This window comes from Lonchura striata, chromosome 9 (assembly GCF_046129695.1).
Source record: "Lonchura striata isolate bLonStr1 chromosome 9, bLonStr1.mat, whole genome shotgun sequence".
Lineage (NCBI taxonomy): Eukaryota > Metazoa > Chordata > Aves > Passeriformes > Estrildidae > Lonchura > Lonchura striata.
This window is the reverse complement of record NC_134611.1, coordinates 25,708,622-25,733,698: the sequence shown is the minus strand read 5'-3', so window position 1 is coordinate 25,733,698 and position 25,077 is coordinate 25,708,622. Positions and strand designations below refer to the sequence as shown.

The 25,077-nt window shown below is 37.2% G+C and overlaps 1 long non-coding RNA gene across 8 annotated transcripts in view; it reads right to left on the bottom strand.

Annotated features, from left to right (window-relative positions):
* Nucleotides 1-5,276: 5,276 nt before the first annotated feature.
* Nucleotides 5,277-25,077, bottom strand: part of LOC110479805 (uncharacterized) — a 61,739-nt gene continuing 41,938 nt past the window's right edge. For 2 of the 8 annotated variants that reach the window (XR_002466993.2, XR_013340480.1), the window contains 4 exons: nt 19,257-19,380; nt 8,552-10,326; nt 7,026-7,114; nt 5,277-6,371 (listed from right to left, as the gene is read on the bottom strand). This is a non-coding gene — a long non-coding RNA (uncharacterized LOC110479805). Of the gene's footprint in view, nt 6,372-7,025; nt 7,115-8,551; nt 10,327-19,256; nt 19,578-25,077 lie in introns of all 8 variants that reach the window. The other 6 variants (XR_002466995.2, XR_002466994.2, XR_002466991.2 and 3 more) reach the window with 6 other exon arrangements.

Genomic DNA, 25,077 nt, shown 5'->3' with positions numbered 1-25,077 from the left:
TGCTTGGATTTTTTCTCAAATATAACCAGTGAGGGGCTTTGCTAGCTCTGTGTCAAAATAATGGGAAATGTTGGAAAGTGCACAATGTGAAGGGAGAGAGGAAACAGCCTGCCATTGCTTCAAATATATACACTTGTGCTGTGGGAGCCATCGTCAGCCAAAAATAAGCTGTGAGCTCTTTCCCACCCACATAGCTCAGGCTTTATGAAGCTAAGGAGACTGTCATGTGGTGGCAAAGGCCAGATTATCATAATGTGGGTGAGATGTTTCTGCCCAAAAATACTCTTCTGCCTGTTGTGTTCTGAAGCTCCTTATTTGTACCTGTAAAGCAGTAATCTGCACAGAGTAGTGAAATGTCCAGTTGCTGTTTGTGTGGGGCACCCCAGTTTGTCTGTGGGCAGAAATGCTCTCTCTGTAGGTGGAAACGTGTTTTTTCAAGTACATGTTATTTTGTTTCTCCTCTTCCTCCTCCCCCAAGAGTGACATCTACCTCTGCATTTTTCCCCTTACTGTAGGATGTGTGGGACCATACTTCTTTTACAGTTCTCTTGTGTGTTGGTTTACCAAATCAGCAGCTTGTACAAACTGGCATAATTTCACTGAAACTGATAGAAGTAAGTTGACTCTAAAACCAGCAGAGAATCTGAATTCATTAGGTAGTAGTCCATGATCCATATGAACTTCTGGAACAATCTCCTGCAATTGTTTTGGGGATGTACACAGATATTTCTGGAGAGTCTACAAAGATTTCTTTTAAGATTTGCTGTAGGCCACAGCTGGGTGCTGTCTATAAACTAATGTCTTTTTTTTTTTTTTTTTCTCTCCTGCTGTCTCCTACAGTTATATCCTGAATATCTCTCAAAGTTCCTTTAGTTTTGCTATCCTTCTAGCAGTTTGTGGCCTTCCTAAAGCGTGTTCACTGTCCCAGTCTGTGGGAAAGCCTAATTTCATCATGTCTGTCAGTCTGGTAGCCAGCAGCATATTAATACCGAGTGAACTGGATGGCATTTAAATGAAAATCTATTGTCATGAACTCCAGGCTTACCATGGCTCATTATTTTCAGGCAAGCACAGTAATTAGCACGGGGTGTACTCTATGATAATTAGGAATGTTTTACACATCAGATGGTGATGTTGACTTTTGAGGGCAACCACCTGGACTCAACTCTCACTAGCTAAAACAAATATTTTTGTATTCCTTTTCGTTTCAGTGTTTCAAAATGCCTGTGGTAAAATACTTTAACTGTTTAATCACTAAATAATAGATCCATGCAATCAATTAGCTAAATAGTATGATTAGTGGGACAAGTTGCTGGTACCCAGAGGTGACACCATAGCTGAGATATACAGTTAATGTGTATTGTAATTTCTCTTGAATGCAAGGTGAAACTTCCACTATCTTGAAAGCCAGGCACATGTTGCTTTCCAGCTCTCTCTCCTCTTTACCTGACCTGATAAACACCTTAAACACTGGTATCATAGATTTGTGGTATCTGCTCCATTTTTGACATTTTTTCATCCTAAAGAGGTAGTATGACATTCCTAGTGGAGAAAATAATGATGATTAAAAAAACACTCACAAAAAAACCCAAACAAACAATCAAACAAAACACAACCCAGAAATTTATATAATCGGGTCTCATTATAATCTTTGTGAACTTGTTAGATTAAAGCAGATTTGTTAAAACAGCAAGAATTCTAGGGTTATCTTGGAAGCAGCTGTATTTCATGAAGTAAAATCAGGAAAGATAAGAATATATTCTATGGACTTATATTCTGTCTGCAGATCTTGAGGGCTAATTTCTGATTTACATGAAATATAGGCAGTTTCTGTTCTAACTCATGGCTTGTGTGGATTAGTTTCTATACCTGAAGCTTTCCCTAAATTTCTTGTTTAGTTCATATTCAAACCTTGGAGGAGGAGGGTATTTTCATTTCCAGTGGCAGTGTGAAGGCAGTCTCATAAGAAGCTGGGCATTTGTCAGTTTTCATAAGAATTGTATTTGAAAGCTGTGAAATTTTAAGGTTTACCCTGTTTCCTCCCCAGATCAATAACTGCTAAACTCAAACATAAACCTTCCATTATGTGTATTTGTCCGACATATTTGTATTTGCTGGTTGTTGTGAATTGAAGGCTCTACCACAGCCATGGAAATACTGAGCTTGTAAATACCCTTTAGGTGCAGACAACAGGAAAAGTTACCCATTGTGATTCTGCTGCCTCCTTTTCAGTTTGTACTCCAAAAATAATGTGAGGGAAATGCAGGACAGTTCAACTTTTTAAACATTAAATCATGATAGACTTCTGTTTGTATTCTTAGTTCAACCCTGCTTCTATGTGTTACCATGTAATTTCTGACACTAATTTTCAAAACATTCATGGTTTGGGGGGAGGGGGAGGAGGAGCTATATTTTGAAAAAAAAAATCTCTTAAGTTAAATAAATTGCAAGTGTTGCATTTCAAGGGGATGAAATAATCTATTTTAAACTAGGAAAGAACTTGTGGACACTGTATCTATGGAATAATGTCAGATAAATTTAAATGTGTTAACTGTGGTGCCATTACAAGTCCTTTTTTTTGGCTGAAAAGGACCAGTGATTTCTTGTAAAATAAAGAGATATTAGATTATTTCAGCTAGCCCTGGCTGGGCCCTTTGGAATGTGGTTTAAGTTTCTGGCTTTTACTCTTAGGAGGATGTACAGGTAGGAAAAAAAAGTCAAGTTCAAACAAAATTATACAAACCTAAATAAAAGAGAAGACAAGATGTAAAAATTATTCTGTAATGGGTGTGACCATGCAGCTGCTTGGAAAAATAATTGGTTACCACTGTAACTCTGGCAAGGAACAAAGATATACATTAATAGGAAAAAAAAGATAGTTAGCAAAAAAACCCCATGTATTTACATGTGGTTAAAGTCAGAATTGTCTAGATACTGCTTCTGTTTCAACTATAAATGACTTCTATATTTGACTCTTTAACTTACTGTGCCATTTCACCATCTGTAATGCAAGAGATGTTAATGTGGTGGTGTCAGCTGTGCCAAAAGGCAAGTCTATCATATTCATCCTGCCATGGTCCTGAATATCACAGTCTATTTCTATCACAGAAATTCTTTGACTTGTAGTTTTAGAGGCACAATTAAGTGTGTTTCTCTACTTGCTAAGCAGAGGTTATAGAATTGATACAGAAGCTGTTGGGTTGGATGTTTTAAATCATCTTATGTGAGAAACCAGGGAGAAAAAAGAGAACTTGGAGGTAATTAAAAAACCCAACAACTCCAAACCTGATAACAAGCCCTTAGTACCACCTCTGCTGTCCTCAAGCACGGAGGGCTCACTGGGGAGCAGCAACTGATCTCTCATGGATGGGAAGTGCATTCCCTCTCCTCTTCCTCCACTGCTGTAAAAGCAGTGCTCCTATTATGTCAAGGTCCATTGCATTTACTGCAACTTTGATATGCTTGACCTAAAAGTATTGCTGTGAGTGAATTATTTACAATGACAATGAGGAGCAATTTTCTAGACTGTTCCTATGGCCTCTGGGCATTGTACTGAGTACATATGTATGTTATTAACAAAACCCATGAAAATTACCATGAAACCTTTCCACAGTATATCACAGTTTTCATTGCCAAATTGGGATTGTTCTGTGGCTTTACAGCATAAGGAAACACATGTGCAAGCCAACATTTCTTGTGGGGTGTGGAATAATGGTGTTGTTTTCCAATGAATATTATTAAATAACTAGTCTGTAGAGGTTGATTTCAAGTTGTATGAAGTACTACATATCTGTGCACTAGGAGACATTTTTCTATTTCTATATGAAAACACGGTGTAACTAAAATCTGATAAATTCCCATGCTAGGCAACATTAAAAAGACAACTGCTACATATTCTCCTCTTCAGAAACCAGTAAAAACTTGCAGTCCAGGTGGGAATATTTGTTTTATATTTGTAATGAGACTGGGTGTGCCTAGGTCAGGTGTGTCTGTGCCTAGGTCAGTGCTGGCTGCACCCTGACTTAGCAGGGTCTGAATAGCTCTTCTTCCATTAGTAAGTGTATGGAACAAAATGATGATTGAAATCAGAAGAGATGTGTATTTTGAGGAAAAGTACTGCCTTAAAAAAGGATGTAATTTTATCTTTTTCTTGCAGTGTAGTCTGTCCCTCCTCAATGCTAATCATTCAGGCATTATCTGTGAAAACATATATAGAAACCACTCATGTTCCAGGACATTAGTTCTTCCCAGTGTTGAGAAATTCCAGATTCTTCTGCTTTGATAAGTATTTTCTCTGTTAAAGACACATAACACATCTATAACTAGCATTAATACGTATTTTGCAAAATTAAGAGCTGCTTTTTATGTTTCAGTAAACTACTTTGTTTTGTCCCAAAAACATACTAGCTACAACTTAATTTGAAATTTTATCCTTCTAGACAGAACATATTTCTCTGAGTCTTGCTTTTAATATGATCTTTATCTCCCTGCAATATGTAACTCTGTAGTAATTCAAATTCCCATTTTTGTAGAAATGGGTAAACATAAAGATACAGGCTTATCTCTGAACAGAGTTGCTGAGAAATCATTTATCCATAGTAACTTTGCCTTTAATACTTTACTCTTCTGTCTCTGACTATTGTAGTATTCAGTGAGCAACAGAGAATGCGGGTTCTTCTCCAGTGAATATTGGAATGAAAAAAGATAATCTTCCCAAACATTAATTTTAAACAATGTCCAAATAATTTCAGGATTTATTTTGCTAGTGTGATTATGTTTTCTGAGCAACTGGGGGAGGAGTCTATAAATATTAGTTTCACATGTGACAGAGGACTGATCTCTTTCATGATTGAAATGCATTTCTACCATTGAATTAGACTGGTAACAGTTCAAGAAGTGACTATAGATGTGTTTTCCCATGATAGCCTTGACACGTCTCTGCTGTTCAGTTCCTACACAGTGAAGCATGGATAAACCAAGCAAGCTCAGTACACAACATAACTTGTGTGACTAATGTGCTGAGGAAACTTTGTAAATAATCAGACTAAAGTACTCTTAATAAACATTCCCATAATGAGAAGAATGATATACGTGATATGATGATATGCTGTGAGTTTTCCTGATTTTGTAAGCAATTCCTGCTGCAGAGTATTTGAGTTGCACTGAGTCTAAGGGCTGAGCTTACCTTGGATGATTCTGTGAAGTGAGAAATGTAGACTGGTCCTTTTGTGCGTCTGACCAAGTTAATAAAGGGTTACAAAGAACTAAGGACACAATTGTGAGCTTATTTACACTTTATTTTCTTATCACAAAACTCAAAGCGTGACATAGGTACTCAGTTTACAGTAACTTTAAAATTTAACTGCTTTTCCATTATTATTTCTGGATATACATTTTTTGTCACCTTTCAGATCCCTAAGAATAGCAAATGCAATAGTATTTGTATTCTTAAAATCAGTTTAATGTAAAATTAATTTTTTTGATATAACATTTTTATCCATAACTCTTAAATCCCATATGTTCCCGATTGCATTTGTCATGACAAGTATAGAAACTTTTGAACTCTTCAACAATGTCTAGTTAAATGGCAATTAAATATTCTTTCCTCTTCAGAGTCCTTAGGAGTGCATATACAGAGCTTCCTGTCCTGTTATTTTTTCTGCATACATAGTAAATAAGAATTGTCACATTTTCAATGTTGCTGAACCCCTGTGAGGACGATGCTCCAGAAAAAGGCAGCAGGTATTTTCCTAGTTGGCTAAACCAACACTCAAAGCCAAGCAATCAAAAAGTGGATAACCCCAACTATTTTTTCTGACCAGAAAACTGTAGCTTATAAGAAGTGTTTGCTTCTCACTATCACCTTCAGAGCTGCTGCTCCTCTCAATGGAAACCGTACAATGTGGGGCCACAGTTGCATTCATTGTTCAGTGAGCTTGTCCACATAGTTAAACCCACCGACAGCAATGAATGTTCATTGTGACCTTTTTGTAAAGCTTGGCAGGGTGAGGGAGAAACATCATATGATGGTTAGGTTGCTGTCTTCGGTGTTAAGGCCTGAAAGCATGAAGTAAGGAGGAGGATGGTTAGCTGGAGGGTACAATCAACGGTCGATGGTTTTCACTTTAATTCCAAACTCACCGACAGCGTTGAATGTTCACTGAAGCAACCACTACAACAGAACTCCATTGACTTGGCTGCATCCTCAAATGTCTGAAAGTAGTGGGGGGGAAATCAAAATTCACACAATGATTTTCATTATACAGATGATGCAACTTCAATCATTTTTCTCTTACCGACACCAACACCCTTCTCTGTGGATCATGTTTCAGTCTTTCTGCAAGGAGCTGGCAGTTTCACAGACTTTCTTTCTATGAAAAGAAAATATGTTCCTGTTACTCAGGCTTTAAGAATAAAGGTTAGAGATTCAGGCATGAGTGGATTAATATTGTCTGTTATTTCACAAGACTGAACTTCACACTAAAACAAAACGTGAGATCCCATAAACGAACAGAGCTGGCTAAGAGTTTTACAAATTAGTGTTGCCAAATAGAGATTGCTCAGCTGAGCGAAATTTCTTCTATTGACATGACTCAGTTGGATTAAAACTTGTTTAGGATTGATGAAAAATAAATTTTCTTTAAAGAAGGCTTAATTTTTAAAAAGAACATCTGAGACAGAAGGCCTTTTTTTTTTTCATTATTAGTTTTCACACATGCAGAACTTGTTCCGATAGTTTTCAGGAGGAAAAAAGGTGATTGTATTTCAAGGCTTGACCTATATTTATTTTTTTTGTGTCAGCATGTTGTGCACATCCAGCTGATCATCACACAGTAAAGTCCTTATTCTTAAAGATTTTCACAGCTAACACAGCAATTTTTCCTAATCTTCTGAGCTTTCCAACTCAATTGTCCTAATTATTAATAACAATAAATAATACTTAAAAATTAAGTTGTAGGTTTTTGTTGCAGAACAGTTTTAGAGGCTGGATAAGAAGGCAAAACATGGTAATCCAGAAATTTTACCTTATTTTAATTTGTGAGCAGAGTTCTTATGCAGGTGTTCTTGAAGCTCAGCTTGTCAGAGTTCTTTTCTGCTAGGTCCACTCTTAAGTCTGCTGAAATTACATTACTAATTCATTGACTTACATGAATTGCTGTTTCTTTGTTTATCTTATCCTTTGGTTAAAGATACCCTCTCTCTCTCTTGCATCCATTGTTATTTATAGGGCTTTATAAATTTGGTTTTGGGTTTTTGTCTGTACTTGTGTTAAGGAAAACCACACTAAAGGACTGGAGTTCATCAATGTGCTGCCTGAGCCTATTTTGTGAACAACCACTATGACAAGGACTTTGTCCTGTTTCTTTCAACTAGTTACTCTGCATGTAGAGGTATTTATTGCATCATTTAATTCAACTGTATTTTCCATCTAATACAACTAAAATAAAAAGTCATTAATATAGCCTACTGGAGAATTAGACAAGAATGCAATCAACTGTTATAGTGGATTAGATGTGTTTTGTTTGTGAAGGCCACTTTGATAATGAATATAGCTAAATCAAATACATTTTAATTAAACGTGGCAGCCCACCTTTCTTTCCCAATATAGCAGCACATTATACTTTACCTGTGATTATTTTTATTTCTCCATTTATTTGTACTGAAATTTCCAAGGTTTAATTCCATGGATGTTAGGACAAGACCTCTACATACTGGCATGAGAGAATAAGGCTCTCTAACTCAGTCTTATGTGCATGTGCATCTGTTCAACATTGTTCTAGCCAAATAACTTTATGGTTTAAGGATGCTCATGCTTAAGATCTGCCCTATTTTTCTTGTTTTCTGTACACCATTTCTTTTAGTACTCATTCCTATGCCCTTATTCCCTGCTTCCATTTGTCACTTCATATTTCAGTATGGGGGCTTGCCTGGCTGATATCTGGCAATTGGAATGGGGTGCAGGGGAAGGAGAGGAGCTGTGTAGAGCTTGTGACTGGGTGGATTACATCTTTGAAGGAATTACTTTCACAGGTTGTTATTAATGCCTCCCCACCCCCCATCATGGAAAACCTCAGTACTTCCTTGGTCACCTAGGCTGTGAAATGGGCTGAAACCTCTAAGTACAAAAGGTATTTCTGGGTTCTAGCCCTGATTCCTGATATGTGCAATTTATGCAGGGTAAATATGCTTTCATCTTCTTTCATATGGTTTTCATTTTTTAAAAATCCTTTACTGGGCTTAGCTAGCTGTTACAAATGCTAGCTTTATTTTAAATTTTATTTCAGATCTGCAGGCTTATGTGAACATTCAGATTGGATGTAATTTTTTTTAATGTAAGGTTAGTAGGTCATAAATAAACCAAAGCACTTTCCTTGCTTTGAGCAATAGGGTCATGATGCACATGAAATATTGCTTTAAAAAAACTGCAACCTAACATGAATTGACAGAGGTACATGAGGAAGTAGTTCATCGTGTCGCTGCAAAGGCCATAGGGATTTGGACTGCTAGAGCTGCCTGTCTTAGGAATAGATTAGATATCTTGCCTGATGACCTGTACTTAATTTAAGTGACTGCCTTTGCAAGTCCTTCCAGAGGGCAACTGTGTGAAGTAGAGCATCTCATCTTCAGTCTTCAGTCCTTTTCCTCCTCTTGATGGCCTGACCTAAATTGAAGATATGGTTGTTGTGCTTGCACAAATAGACAATTATTTCAATACTATGTGAACAGCATCTTCAGGTCTAATTAATTAACTTTTCCATTTTGACCTTGCTATGTTGAATAAAAAGACTAACATTCCAACTTCATTGCAGTGGTTAGTACTGGGAAGCTGTTATACAATGCACTCATGTTAACGACTGCCTTATGTAAAACAGGCAAAAGCTCCTTCTCCCTGCTTGGAAATGGTGGAGCTGTCAAGTACTACTCTGCCCTGCTTATTGCCCCACCTTTTCCTTTCTTCCTCCTCTCTCGCCCACACAAATACTCGGTGAGATATGAAAGATGTCAGCCAGATCAAAGTCTGGCTTGCAGGCCACTTCAAACAGCTGCCTTAGAGCTGTTACCAATCTTCCTGCTGGTACAGCAGGGAGATTGCTTAGGTACAAATACATAGGTGAATACACAGAACTCAGCCTTGGGGCTCTTGTAGCTGTAGGTGCTTTTTCTAATGGTGCATTAAAACCGTCTATCCAGAATGTGTACTGGTTAAAATACTATGTTAGCAAAATTATGAGGTAGATAGTTCACGTGGTTTACAGCATCATTTTTCTTTCGCTGACATGGAATTGTTTGTTAGTGGAAGGTGGAGTTAAAGCTTTCTGAAGCCAAATATTCGTTTGTATAAAAGGAAGACAACGGAACAGTGTTTGTACTGATACTGCATAGTTATCTCATGGATGCAGTTGTTGGCTACTTCCACCTCCCACTTGCCCTCTCCCACAGTCTGTCAACAAACTTCCAGTTAAACACTTAGGGACAGGAAGAAATGCAATGTGTGGATGTATTTTATTTTTTTAATTGTCTTGCAAAAGTGAATTCCAGTGGCAGTGTCTAAAAATGGCAGTAGCACACTTGGGATCAGATTCTCAGCTAGAGTAAACTGACACAGCTCCATTGACAGTGGCATCTGCATTTATACCAGCTGACACCTGGATGCTCATCTGGAAAGAAGTGAATTAGAATGATCAGTTATTGGTTCTTATATTTTCAATTTTTTGTGTTGTGTTCAACTTTTTTATTAAACCTTTCTAAAATGACACATTTTCATGTTGTATTGACATTTTACTTTCAATAAATCAGCACTAATACTAAATCTCAGTAAGTATTGACACTGCTGTGCTTCCACTGAAAGGAATTAAATCCAGTTGACTGTAGTTATTAGAAATTCAATTTGTTCTTAGATGACTTTGAGTTATATGCTGAAAGTAAAAAAAAAAATCTGTGCAGCTATCAAGAGGCCAAAATGAAAAGTATTTGTTTCTTTTGTGATCTTAAAAACTGCAAGAACAAAATCAAATAACAATCACTGTAATCTAAGATGCTCACTGTGTTCTACAGACAGTAACTGCAGTTTTTTCTGCAGTGTGTTGGAGTGTAGCATCAGCTCTAATTACTGATGCAGTCAATCTAAGGCTAATGTTTCTCAAGAAATCCAGCCACACACCCAATCGCCATGTTTTGATGTTGCCTGAGACCTATGGAAACATCTCTGTTAACCTCTGCTGGAAAAAAGAGTTTGAGGGAGTATTTCACCACTTACTGGAATACAGCCATCTCTGGGGAAGAGTAGCAGCTGCAAAACATCTTGAAGCACTAGTGCATGCCAGCCTGAGACAGGAACAAAAAATTGCGATTGCTGTGTTTAAATTCTGCATTCTACAGGGCTTCTTTTTTGTACATTCCTGGTTCTTGCTCATAGAATTAGAGGGTGGAAAAACAGAAAACACTTTGAGGTGAAATATTGTTCATAGAACTGGTTTTTAAACTAAATCAAAACTTGCTTGACATGCATAGCAGTCACAGAATGATCTGAAGTTCACTCAGTCTTGTCAGAGTACTGATGGCACAGAAACTGTGACATCTCCAAATATGCTGCTTTTTGTGTTTGTAGGCTTTGACTAAGTTTTTAAGTTTGCTGTCCAAAAATTGACTGTGCTCTTGAAGTGAAACCCATCAGCTAATATTACATGTTTACAACACAGGCTATGAGGTGGGATACTGATTAGCCATGCTAATTTAGGAACAGAACAAATGTGAGGAGCAGCAGTGATATTAGTTCAATCAAATGTTTGATTGCGCTTCCAGAAATAATTTAATTGCAGAACTCAAAACTATGCTTTGCCCATTAGAATTTTACCTGATTAGTAATTTTTAAATGTTCATACTAAAGAAACTTCCAGGCCCATATTTAATGTGAAAGTACACACAGTAATATTAGCTTTTTGCTTACTGTTTAGGTTTATTGTGTCTCAATCAATATATATTGTTACTCTTATTTAACAAATCATAGTTACACTCGTGTTCTAAATGGACTTTTATATCTGCCCATTTGAGTCCAACTGCAATTTATTACTTCATGTTGTTAGTCCTGTTTGGTGTTGTAAGCACTATTCCAGCAAATGGGATTCAGGCCCTGACTCTATGAGATTTGCTTTTTATTTAAAGCCAAGAAATGGTAAATAAATTGTAATACTGCCTGTAACTTCCCAGTCTTATGGATCACAATTCTCCACTCTTTGTTACTGGAACACATTGCTATTTATGGAAGATATGCACATATTTCAGTGTCCATATATCATATGCAAACATCTGTTCTTTAGATCAGTAGATGGTGTATGGTAACTGGTTCTTACATTAATAGGCATGAAGTAATGCTCATCTATTGATGTTAAACTTTAATGTTTTTGCAAATATTTCAGTAATTTAACTTTTCAGGCAATATTAATCCAAATAGTAGAAATTGCAAGCATAGTCTGGCATAGAGTTAGCTCTGTGTAGCCTGTACCTGAAAAATGTCAAGTGAAAGTTGTAAGATAGAGGGTAAAATATTCAGAGCAACAGGATCAACCTGTCTAAATCACAAAAGGTTCTGTTAGTAATTCTCTCTGCACTCACTGCTGCCTTTGAAGAGAACTTCTTTCCCTCTCCCTTCCTGTGACAGCTTTAAACAGGCATCCCTTTCTTATTTGATGAATCTGGCCTGTGTGTAGTGGTCTACATTGTTGTCTTAGTAGTATGATCTATTTCCCACATTATTCTGCAGGCAAGGTTCTAAGGCCAATAACTGTGAAGCTGTGCTCCAAAAACATATGGTGTGTGAGGAAACCAGGGCTGTGTATGAGGCAAAATGTAAGAGGTGGGAAAGACAATATTGTAGGATAGGATGGGCACAGGATGGAAAGGCAGAGGATAAGAGTTTTCTTATTCTGTTTTCAATCTCAGTGTTAGGATTTTTGGATAAAGTGATTTCAGTTGTGAAGAGAAGAATCTGCAGCATCTCTCCTGTTTAGCATTTATGTCAAGCCTTTATTTGGTTGTCATATATGCTGTGGATACATTTGTTGTTTTTCAACATCTCCTTTGTGTTTGTATTCTTTTTCAGGAATAGAGACTTTATACTTTGAGACTAGCATGAGACTAAATGTCAGCATAGTTGAATTTTCATAGGAAGAACGTATGTATAAAAATGAAAAGCAAAAACATTCTCTATTTTTAAAAGTTGAGTCCTACTGTAGTCAGCCATAAGGCATGAGACTGTAGTTCTTTCTCTGCAGTAAATGGACTTGCTTTTAAGTTGCCTACTAATCTTTTTGGTATAAAAACTCCCAAGCTGCTTGAGAATGAATTCAGAACGCCCTTTAAGGATTTGTGGAGTATTTCAGTACCGTTTGCATGTTGTCTTTTATGTTCTTCACAGTGAATATGTGAAATAGATACATTCAGAAAAACATGCTTGTGGGCTTTCAAAACCTTTTGTTTAATTTCTGTTCCTGATTTTAAAAATAATTTTCTAGAATTTTCTATAAAAGGTGCTGTGAGTGTAGGTTTGCTTAAGAGGTCCTCTGTATGTCCATCTCACTGCCAGTGCAGAGTGCGATAGCAATTGGCTTTAATATCCCTTCCCCCTCTTCATTCTGTGTTGCCATAGGAATGGTCTGCAAGAATTACCAAATTCAAATAATTATGGTCCTGCTGCACGAAGTTTCTTTTGATCAAGAGCAAGTCATTTGAACCCTGATGTTTAGTGGGTAATACTTACAGCCTCATAAAAGTGTAGTGATGGCTGATATCTCATAGTGCTTTGAACATGTGAAGTGCTATATAAACAATATAGGGCTATTGCACACAGCTCAAGCTATTAGCATTTGAGGCACAGTGCCCCAGGCCCTTGGAGGGGAAGTCACGTCTTCACTGGAAAAGAGGCACCTTTCTGAGTTTTGTCTGCTTCCAGATTAGGTATCGGGAGCTCTCGAGGTAGCATAGGGATATGAAAGGCTTGTTTTTTCAAATATTGTGTCTACTATGCTGCACTAGATTCTTACAATTAGAACTGTGATTCTACAAATGTAAGGATGGTAAATCATTGCCTGGTTTCATTATTTCCTTTGCTGTAATTGTTTTTTGGCATTCTGTATTTTTTTCCTTAGAGATTTCTGTATGCAGATCTATTTGTTACTAACATCCTTGGTATTCTTCATGTGTAATTTGAAACAGATGTGAAATTATGCTTCATCTTTGTTCCCAAAAATATCAATTTACTTTACAGAATTTAGACCACAAATGCAATTTGAAAATGTGTAGAACACTCATGAGTGTCTGTGCTTACATCTTGTTTTTAAGGTAGCAATTCAAGTTAAGAAAATAGGCCAGGGGTATTTGCTACACAGCTGTTAGGGCCTGTTAGAGCTGAAGGTGCTGTTCAGATGGGAACAGTTTTCCTAGGATTGATGGAATTGCTTGATTTGCTTTGTTTTGACTCTTCTCCACATTTTGCACACTCTGATAAACAAGGGTTCTGCTTAGGACCCACAAGAGGCACCTATCCTTGCAATCACTACAACATGAAGTCTGGGGCAGTAGAAAGGCTCATGACTATCTTCAGGGAGAAGAGGAAATTCCTTGAAGTCTTTTTATGCCAGTCATTGCTCCAGTTTAAAAACAAAGCAATTCTTAGTCCAGAGTTGGCAAAACACACTTTTTGCTTTTTAATGGTGTAACTTCTTTTCGCCAGTAGAGACTATTCTAAAGGATTGCATTTTTCTGCTTGCTTGTTGTGTGGCTTTTTTAATGTCTCAGGCTAAGCTCTTAGACATGTTAAATGATGTAAACAAGTTTGGGATTTTTGTTACTGTTATCTAGAAGCAGCCATTCAAAACAAATATGCTATTGACTCAACTCTAAAAAGCTCTGAACACAGAATAAGCTCAGACTTTGAAGGACTGGGCACACAGTTTAAATATTTAGCATAGCAAAACCCATTGCAGTACAATTACTTGTACAGGATCCAATGATTTACAGCACAAATGCAAAGCATAATCCCATGTATTCAGGGACCAAGTGCCTAGTTAGTTTACTATTTTCTGGTGGCTCTTTTTTATCAAAACCTATACACACAAGCACAAAATACCTTTTATTGCTCTGGCAGAGGGTTTTTAAAGTAATATATATTCTTCTAAAGAAATAAATAGATACAAATTACCAGAACTGTTCTAAAGGCCTTATCTTTATTATTGAAAAACGGCATAGCCTTTAATGGTTTGTAATCTGCCTGTGTTTTTGTGGTTTTCTCAACATCCTCCTCCTTGTCCTTGTTGAGCTCAGCTACCCTTTGAAAAGCTTTTTGCTCCAGTGACCACTTTAAACTTTCTATTGACAAAATAAAGCTGGACTCCTAATTTATTTTTCCAGCAGAAGGTGTAAGTTGAAAGTGGTCATTGGCCCAAAAACCTATAGTGAAGGCAAAGTTGATTTTAGTGGGAAGGGGGAGTGATGTCTGGTTTCCTTTTCTCTGTCCTTCAATTCTCACCTCCCAGAGTCCCAAGTAAACTGGAGTTCCTACATCTTTCCCTGAAGTCGCCCCTTTTCATCCTCACCACAGCTAGGTTTCCCTTTTTTGCAGCCTTTTGCTGCAGCAAGGAAAGGTAGGCCAGGAAATTGTATTTGAGTCCTCAACACAAATTGGCTTTTGAATCCAAATTCTGTCTTTTAAAACTGTGGGAAGACTGACTGGGAGATTGCAATGAAGTAAATGAGTGAATGGGATGAGGGAAAGCATATACAGCCAGATAAATTAAAAATTACACAATTCTCTTTGCTTCATGTGCACTTATGTGTAGCTTAAAAATACATGCAGGCACATATGCAGACAGCTTGATGTGAAAAAAGAAAGGGAGATTTCTCTTTGTTTTGGAGATTTAAACAGATCAGTACATCTGTAGCACCCAGAAGCCTCAAACATTATCAAAATGCATTTTTTAACCACAGAGTCTTGCTTTTCTGCAGTACCCAACACATTTAAGTACAAACTCTGAAATGAATTAATAGGCTTAGGAGTAAGTGGATGGCATTTTACGCAGTCAGGACTTTCTGTAAACATCTCAAGAGATCCCCTATCACCATTGGGGTAACCACTCCTAATCACAAATCATAATGTGAACAGTCATATGTGGTACTGGCTATTCTGAGGAGTTTTGTTTCTGCATCAATACCTCCCTGGATTTATAAACCATTCTTGTGTCAGTACCTGCCTCTTTTTCTTGCTAAATATAATCAGAGCTTGAGGCTCACAGATTACATTTTCTGTGCTGTTCAAAGGTGTTCTATTTGTATTTTTATTTAGAAATATCTGGATGAAATTCTATTTGGAAAGAAGTTCCATCCCTTAAGCCCTATACTCTGAACACCTAAAGCAGAGACCTTGTGCTGGCTCTTAGCAGATAGGGTGAGTTTCATTCTTACTGAATATGACCCAGGTGCTAAAGAGCTATAGCTGAAAGTGCTGGGTTAAAAGCACAAGTCAGCTAGGTGCATAAATATTACATGGTTGTATCTTTAATGGGTTCCTGTCATAGACTTGCTTTTGTTTAAAGATTTCCATAACCCTGCTGATTTATTGCATCTTTTCTAGAAGTATGCTGTTAGCAGGAAACTCAGTTGAAGCACTTTCAATCATGTTGGAGGATCATTATACTTTCACTTGAATAACTAATTAGTTGCAAGAAATTAACCACTGCTGTTTAGCACAAGAACACTTCCAAGAAGGGCTTTCATTTTTGTTGTGGAAAATGACCTCAGGCACTTGAGGAGGTGGGGCAGAAAGGAGAAATAATGATCCTGCTGTCTTTTAATATAGCTTTTGTTTTCAATTCCACCCAATAATAGCAGGCAGCATAGCTGTCTGAATAAGGCACTGCACTTGGACTTTAGATAACTGTGTTCTGATCTTTCTGATCCCATGGATCTGACAGCTGACCTCAACCTATTGATTGATTGAGACTGGTTTAAGGTTCCAAAGGCTGCCACTGAAGGCTTGGGAGATGGAGTACAAGACTGAGGAAGAAATAAGTTAGTGAATAGGATAGAAGGAAAAATAGAATATGGGCAAAGAAAGATACAACCAGTCTCATTTTCTTTTTTGTGAAATGTAATTTTTTTTTCTCTTGACAAAATGGTCCCTGTCTTGAGCTCAGTATTATTGTCACATGGTGTTCACAGCATTACTAATCTAATGTCAAACACAATGAGGTGAGGAAGGATAACAAACACCTCAAATACTTAGTGATTCACCGTACTTCTGAGATAAAAACTGGGAGGAATTTGAAGACAAATGATTTCTGAATGTAAAATTCTGAGATATGAGATCCTGGCATTTTTACATTTAATTTTACATTTCTGAATGTAAAATTCATCCAACAAGCCAATAAAATAGCAGCTCCAAGACACTTTTTTGTCTAGAACTGCAATTTTGCCTGTTATTGGAGAAATATAGATATATAAGATTGACCTTAATTTGTAAAATAAACACACAATAGAATCAATTATCTCCTTTCAGTCTTCTCTGTCTAGGAGGAGAATTCCTCAGATATTTCATAAAAATGAGAAGTATTGGTGAGTAAGGTCACGACAAGGGAGAAAGGGGGAGTTTATTGGTCTTTCTTCCTCTCTTCTTCCTTCTCTCTAAGCACACTTGCAAGATTAGAAAGTTGTCTTTGATATGTGTATCTGAGATGTGATATGAAAACACTAGGAATTATTCAGTGCCAAAAGGGAGTGGGCTGCTCATGACAAACTCCACCTGAATATAAAATATAAAGGTTCCTATAATGCTTTCAGCACTTTGACTGTCTCATGTCTTCTTTTCCTTCTTTTCCATCTTTAAGCAGCTATTTTGGGTACTTTAATGTCAGGATTAGAATCTCATTCAGCCCTTTATGATTATATTATGATTACCTGCATAATGTGTCTTCTGAAAATATTTACATAAATGCAGGACTTTGTGGTGGTTTGACTTTTTTTTTTTGGGGGGGGGGGCTAAATTTGCAAACTTTTGGTACATGAGACTGCAGGAGACAGAGGCTTGCATATGTGTATATCAGGAAATCTAACTTTTTGCTTTCTAGAGAATTCTCTAACAGGCTTTTTAAAACAATACATCACCCTGAAATTGCATGCAGAGAAATTCAAAAGGACCAAGGGATTAAAAAAATTCTCCATCCTTGACACTCAGGGGAATTGCTACTGAAAACCCCAGTGCTTTTCTTTTGTGCATCACTGAAGATTGAAATCTGAGTGTAAGACTACTGCAGAAATCTGTTAATTTCCCTGCAGTTTGTGTCTCCGGTGAACACCATGCAATAGCCCAAGATACTTTTATTCTAGATGTGGTGAGAGTGTGATGCTGACACCAAAGCCGTGGGTTCAATCCCCTATGGGCTGTTCACCCAAGTGGGACTTGATGATCCTTGTGGGTCCCTTCCAACCCAGAATATTCTGAGATGTAAAAACTCATTCTTTGTAGTATTCACAGTTGAATAACATAGAACTCAATATAAATCCATTAAGAGACATCCAAGACTGATGTTAATGACATGTCTCAATTTCCCTTTCCCCTCTATGAACATTTGCTCTCATTATCTCACTTTGCTTGCTCTTTTATTTTGATCTGTAACTGTTCAGTGAGTATTAAGTGTCTTCAAATAACGGGTGCTGACTTTGAGGGTGGTTTCAAATTTTGGTGTAGACTTCTGCCTGTGGTTCAGATTGGGTGAATTTGGGTTCTTTGATCTAAATCTTGAAATTCCTTCCCACTTGGATACACTTATTCATGCCACACCAAATACTGACTTGTTAATCTTCAGTCGTCACATGTCCCTATGTCATGAAAAATACTTGGTCCTTCTTAGTCTTGTATAACCAAAAGTATTGGAAAATGTGGAGTCTAAAAAACCTGCATATCTAGAGAGGAGAGAACGTAAGACTCTTCTTTAAATAAAAAGCATTTGAAATACATTAAAATACATAGGCAGCTATGCCTCCCTTGCATTTACACTTCAGTTATTTGATCATAGCACAAAACCAGAGCTGATCATGAATGAATTGACAGCAGACATGCCCTAGACCTCTTTTCTGAGAAACTGCCTCAACAGAATATGTTATGACCCTGAGAGAGAGAAATATTACTTTAAGTGGATTATAGGAAAAAGCATGTAACTATGTTCCATTTTTTCCATCTAGGAGACTCCTATGTATTACTTGTGTATAAATGTAGCTAATTTTCTATTTTCAGTAGCTGTGGTCACATGTGGTTGAAAAGACAAAGTGAGAAAGTGAGTTGGGCTTGTAACGCATTTGAGAATCCCTGCTTTTATTGGGCCTCTGCCGAGTAAACCAAATGTGTAGGGATTAGCTTCTAAAGCACATTGCAGGTGATTTCAGGCAAATGGAAAGAAAGCTACAGTGTGGGAATTGGAGAAAAGTTCTACATTGTAGAGACTGTACTTGCTGGTCTGGTATAGTCTAGAAAGATTTTTTTTTCCTTTTTCCTCCTCCTCTGCTATTTCCTCATCTACTGAGGATATAAACCAACCTTATTTGTCTTCCTTTCTGGTTTACCAATGTGTGAGTCTGTAAACATGTCCTCATGCTGACAAGTAAATGTTTTTCTGCAAAATTTTACAGAGCAAAGCATCCAAAGGCTGTATATCTCATCAGTTAATGAATTTTGACGTTCAGCACAAAACAAGTCTGTTTTTCTCAAATGGTCAGCAGTTCTCCATGCAGAGCTGGTGGTGGGGAATTGAAGATTTTGGTGTTCAAAACCCCTTAAGTGCAGTGAATGAATATAAATTCACTGTCTTACAGTTACAAATAATAATTGGAATTTTGATGTTCCTGAGTGGAATTAGGAATAGTTCCACTGGTCAAAATAAATGTGTTCTTTTCAGATTATCCCATATCTCATGAAAATGAACAATTAATAGTCTTGCTTGCATTATGGCTTCTTTTTGTCTAATACTTTCATATATATTACAGATATTTGGCAGAGTTGCATAGTGAGAAGCTGAATGATGAACAGAGTCTGTATTCTCTTGGCTTTGGTATTCTGCCCAGGGTTTTTACTGCACAATTTTTATTTGAAGAAAAAAAATTAAGTCTTAAGCATCAAAACTACTTTATTTCTTATTCTTTCTTGTGCTGTCTTGAGCCTTTGTATAGCACTAGTATCAATTATTCAATCAGTGTCTTTGAAAAGCACCTACCAGGCTGCCAGATTCCTGTTGCAGAGAAGCTAGATGGTGCCAGAAATCAGTCACTCTGCTAAATATTGCTGCTGGCTCCACTCCCCGTCTCTCAGAGCCGGTAGAAGTCTAATTTTCTGTTCTTCTGTGAAAAGATGGCAGGATGTAAAAATGCCATGTGAAGCTGCTGTTATGTAACAAATGTTTTGCCATCCTGCATGGTTAAGGATTTAAACTGGTCTCTGGTCTCAAAGTGTGGGTATCTTCTGTTACATGGAATGCTTTTATGTTCAGCTGATGTGGTATTTGTCATTTAGTTCTTCACTTGCCAGACCTTTAGCTCTGTGAATTTAGAAATTCCTCTGTTTTAAAGAACTGGTTTACTAGCAGTCAAGTCAAAGGCAGATATTGCACTGCCTTGCACATGCACAGAACACCACCCAGCAGAGTTCCTATAAAGCAGTTCAGCTACCCCCAGCATTCACCACCCAGATGATGCTTGTGCACAGTTGCCATGCTGAAAATTAAAATTGTTTAATATTAAAATTAAACTCTGAAAAAGTAATGTTGATGGTAGATGTGCAAAAAAATTTGTTCATAATTGTGAATGTATCTTCACAGCATTTCCAGTCTTTATAGAATCCAGAGACCTTTCTAAAAATGCTAAGAGCCATTTGTCTGTATAAGAAGAAATAGAATTAATTTTTGAATCACACTTAAGATATGCAGATAGTTTTTAGCAAGCATTTAAAACAATTATTAAAAAAATTAGCCTACTGTAAGACTGATCAATCTGCTGTATTTCTGTTACATGTGTTCCACAGCTGGGTTAAGGTGCTTAATTAGCACGCACCCAAATAAAAATCTGAATGGTTAAAGCAGCTCATTCAGTGCTTGTCTCACCGTGGAGGAGTCCAAAGCCACTTGCCACAACATATCTGCCAGATAACTTCTCTGTTGCTTGGGCCAGGCTGGAGCTGAGCCCTCCTCTGCAGAAGTGCCCCGCTGGCCTCACTTCTGCGTGTCTTGCACAGCAGGCTGACAGTGTGTGCAGTTCCCTTTCCCTCTGCTTTCTGCTCCTCTGAGCAGGCATCAGAGCAAATCCTAAACATGATGGGAAATGGTGTCTCAATTACCAGGGGTATTCTCTATTGCCAAATCAATGTTTAAATTGCCCTTTTTGCTTCTTGAGGAAACATTTGGGAGCATCCCTCAATCACAATATCTTGTAGCTGGGGGTGGGTTTAGGTTTGAAATCCAAGTCTGTGCCCTGGGTGGCTATGTGGTTTCTTCAGAGAGAGGCTGTACAAGTGCCTGCTTCTTTGTCAGTGGGCAGAAAAGTGTTTTCAGAGCCAAATTCCAGGAGAGTGTTTCTGGTCATATTGTTATAAGGCCAGCAGAAGTTTAAAGGCTGCAGTTCTAGGCCTATGACTCTCATTATTACCCTAAATTGTTTAGGAAGACTATCTTCAACCTGCTGGCTTCTGAGAGTATTTTTATGTGTGCAGCTCTTTAGGCAGCTCTATGTATTGCCTAGATATAAATCTCTATGGACATTTTGGGTATCAGGCCTTGGAATATAACTGCAGTGTTCATCTGATCTGGAAGTTCAGACCTTTGGTTGCTCTTACCTATTTCCAGGACTATTCCCCTTTGCCTTCTAATTAGGAAATGGCCGTAATGATTGTGGGTTGACTCCTCCTGTCCTTAACTAGGAAGCTAATGTATTCTTTGCTGGGTGTTGTGCTTTCCTCATCGGTCTGAGCTGAGATTGCTCCTTCTGCTGAGTGACAGCTCCTGGGTGGTGTGCCACTGTACAACCAAGAAATCTGCATGCAGGATGTGTTTTCTCCAGCTCCATAGTTTTCTAGGAAGAGGTTTAGCAGGTAAACCAGAGCTCCAAAGTCTGTTTCCATTACCAAAAAGCTTAGATTCAACTTCTAATTCTGGAAATATAAAGGCATGAGCCCAGTATTTATGCATATGACTTTGATAGCTGAAAATGTTACCATATGAATTTGAGGGTCTGAAAAAGATTTTTAGAATGCAAATTAACTTTTTGGTACATCTTACACTGAAAGTTAAACCTGAGAATATAAAAGAAAATAGTAGTTATATGTAGCAAACTGTAGGGTTTATTAATCTGTCAACAAGACAGACAAAAACAGAAGGCTTTTTGTACCTTACAAGTTCTTTTTTGGAGATAAGATGGAAAGCAGCTCTGAGAGAAATTTCTTGCTTAAAGATTATTAATATGGAGAATTACTAGTGGGAACAACCTTTAAGGCAGTTTTTCTCCTTTGATAACCTTTATTTTCCATGCTATAATTTACCTTCAGTGTAAGTGAGTTTTAACCTTTCCTATCCGCAAAGCTGAACCTTAAAAAGTGCAGTTTTCTTCTACTCTGTGTATACCAACTCAAATTGGCCTAATAAAGGAGTACTTTCCTTTTCAGGTGGGGATTTCCTAAGATATTTTCCTTTTAAATTGACTTTGAAAGAAGTGAACTGAGTTTTGAGCTTCCTTATTCATATTTGACTGCTTCATTACTGAAACTTTATGCTGATTTTTGTTTATTGTCCAGAAGATCAGGTAATTGAAATTAATTTAGTTACTCTTCTCTAGATGCCTTTTGGGCATACTTGGGAAAACTACTTGTACAAATGTGCTGTAGTATGAATCTCACTGACTTTCATTTGATTTTTCATTTGTTACTTTGAGACAAGGAGAGAACAAAGGTTGCTTATGTAAAATGAGAGCACAGAAACATGGCAAACATGCCTATTCTTGTGAGAGGTGTGGTATGTAATAGCTTATGATGAGGTGCATTTGAGGAGTCATTATGACTAAAAAGTTGCTGCCTATTACACATGTCTGGTAGAACTACTACTTCTACTGCTTGATTGTATTTCTCCCCTTTACTTTCCTGCTTCTCCCACTGCACTGCCATTCTGCATTTTCCCTTCATGAGGGAGGGAGTTTGTAGGGGAAAACTAGCTGGCAACAGAAGCATGCTTCCAGCTGGACTCTAAAGATAAAACTCAAAAATATGTTGCAGAAATGCACTGGAAAAAGGGAAATAATAGCCTTGGGAGCTCTCTCTGTTGTGAACTGTGGCAGCTGGGCAGTTGCATTGCACGGGGTCTGTGGCTTAGCTGGTAATTATAAACTGAAGATAATTCAGTGCACTATTTATATAATTTCTTGTTAAAATTTTCATGGATGTTCACTTGTGATTCTTTCTAGGTTTGGCATTTTCATTGTACTGGATTTACATAGATTCCTACTTTTCTTATGGTTGGGAAAATTATAATCGGAAACCTTTTCCTATATTAGGTACTTTTTCAGGACCAGAATGCAGGCATAGATGTTTCTGTGGATTTGGAAAGTCTTTTTTCTTTTGGAGTTGGTTTTGGTTTCTTTGCTCTTCAAGTATTCTCACCATATTTCTTCATCTCAGACTTAGGCACTTAATAATGAAAACTGATAATGTTTCATCTGCCAGGTACATAATTAAAAATGTTTGTCCAAACCTGCAGTTTAAAAAGAGCAGTCTGGATGAACTCGGCAAAACAGATCCCAGATTATGCGAATTCATGTTCACTCCAGAGGTTATCTAATAATCTGATTAAAGAAGTAATTATTGAACTGATAAGGAAACTCCTTCTACTGTGGTAGCTTAAATTTTACTCAAATTTATTTGATTTTAATATCATTAAATCTATAACAGTATTTAAAAACCGTAGATATGGTAGGCCTGCTTCAAGCTTCTCTACAACCCTATGCATTTGAGTGATGGTAAGCAGGGAAAAGTGTGGACAGAGGAATAGTTTCTACCTCCTTGTGTCCCCTTCAGTCCTATCACATGTCCCTGAATATAGGTGATTGCTACTTGACGGTGCAAGGAAATGATTAAACACATGCAGCTGGACTTTTGTCTGTAGAAATGAAGTATTGCAGACAGCCAGTCTATCATTGTATGTAAGTTAGAATTGGAAGATGTAGTTGAAAGAGTTTATCTGGAGAAACCAGGGAAATGGCTGAAAAACTTGTAACTCATGAATACACAGAAATATGTTATCAGGAAATTCAAAATTTGGTCACCAAAAACATGACTGAGTGTAAATAGGTCTGAATAAAAGAGGGTCTTTGAGACACAATATAATACATTTCTCTGATGGTCAAGAGTGGAAAAGGATTTTACAGTGTCAAATATTTCTGTTTGCTGGAGTTCACAGACGAAATACTTTTTAGAGGAAAACCAAAATATTTTTGTACTGATTTTTGTAAAGGCTTATTTCTATCACCACTCCACCAATATCTGCTAGAAAATATACTGACATAAACATTTAATTTTGTGTTTTATACAAGTATGGCAGAATGCAAGTATTGGAAAAGTAGTACACCCATTTCTTTGTGATACAGCCTATATTGAATAATAAAATGGTGTTTTCCTTCTGTTTAAAAGGAAAAATTTATGAAAACATATAAGAAGATGTAAAATGGAATGCATTCAATCATTAATATCCCTGAAAATCTTGGAAATATGTAGTCTAACATGGGACGTGTGATTTGTAAGAGGGAATGCAGAAAGTACTGATCATTCTCACTGGTTTGTGTTCAGATTCAGTCCCCTTGCTATTCTGTCCGTGAATTCCCTGTTGCCTCATTAATAGAGCATACCAGTAAGTTAAAAAATGGACCTGATATCCTAGTTTGGAGCACAGGGTAGAGTAAAAAGCATTCAACTTTTTCTCAAGTAAGTTCTTTCATTCTATACCTGAAACACAAGTTACAGCCAGCTAATTTTGAGTATGAATGAAATGTTTGTCAGGCAATACCCCATCATTTCAAGAACATGTTTGAAGAGAATATCTGGTATTTTAGCCCTTATTTAAAGGTCAGAGATCAAGTTTACTGAATCAACTAAAGGAGAACTCTGCGTAGAAGATCTCAAATTTTTGAGAATTCAAACTGAGTATCTTTTAACAGATTATTTTGGGGGGATTGTCACATTCACTTGTAACCAGTGGGTTGTTCCAGGGCTAGCTCTGGGCTAAACAATATGTCTTCAAGGTAGGTTTTGAAAAGGGCCTGATGTTACTTTACTTCCCTCTTAGTGAAGTTAAATGGAAGTTTCTGTACTGAGTTTAGGAAAGGATGATTACTTCTGTGCAAGGAGGATTTTCTGGTTTTATTGACAGAACAAATCATCAGTACTTGGAATGAATCTAGTCCAGGCTGACTCCACCAACTCCTTATAAGAGCCTTTGAGGTAGTTGTAGTGAATGACATGAATTGGTAAGAAATTAAATATTTGTGAGGCATTGATAAATATGGTCAGATTAAAACGATTCAAAAACTAAAAGTATCAGCAAAGGATCATCCATATCATTCAATGATCATACCAAGTTACCTAGTACACTATTATCTAATGGTCTAGGCTAAATTGAGTGCATTTAGCAGTAGTTACCATGGGTAGTATCTGACATATCACAGCTGTTTCTTTTCACAAAGAAGAATACATGTCATGAAGAATAGTTAAATGTTACAGCTAAAATGTATATTTCTGCCAATTCAGTCATTGGCTAATATAAGGTTCTATGTACATTTTTTATCACATATATAAAATTTTGCCTTGTATTATTACTGATGTGTGAGGAGAGGCTGGTATCTTCCATCTTTCTGATACTTCAAATTTGGACAAATTGCCCAGCACGGGGTAATGCCAGGTTTTTCTCAGGTTTGAGTAGCACACTGGGCTAGGACTGAGGTCCCTTCCAACCTCACTTACTTCCAGCGTTTCTCTGATTTCAAGTCAGGCTGAATGTGGATTGATAA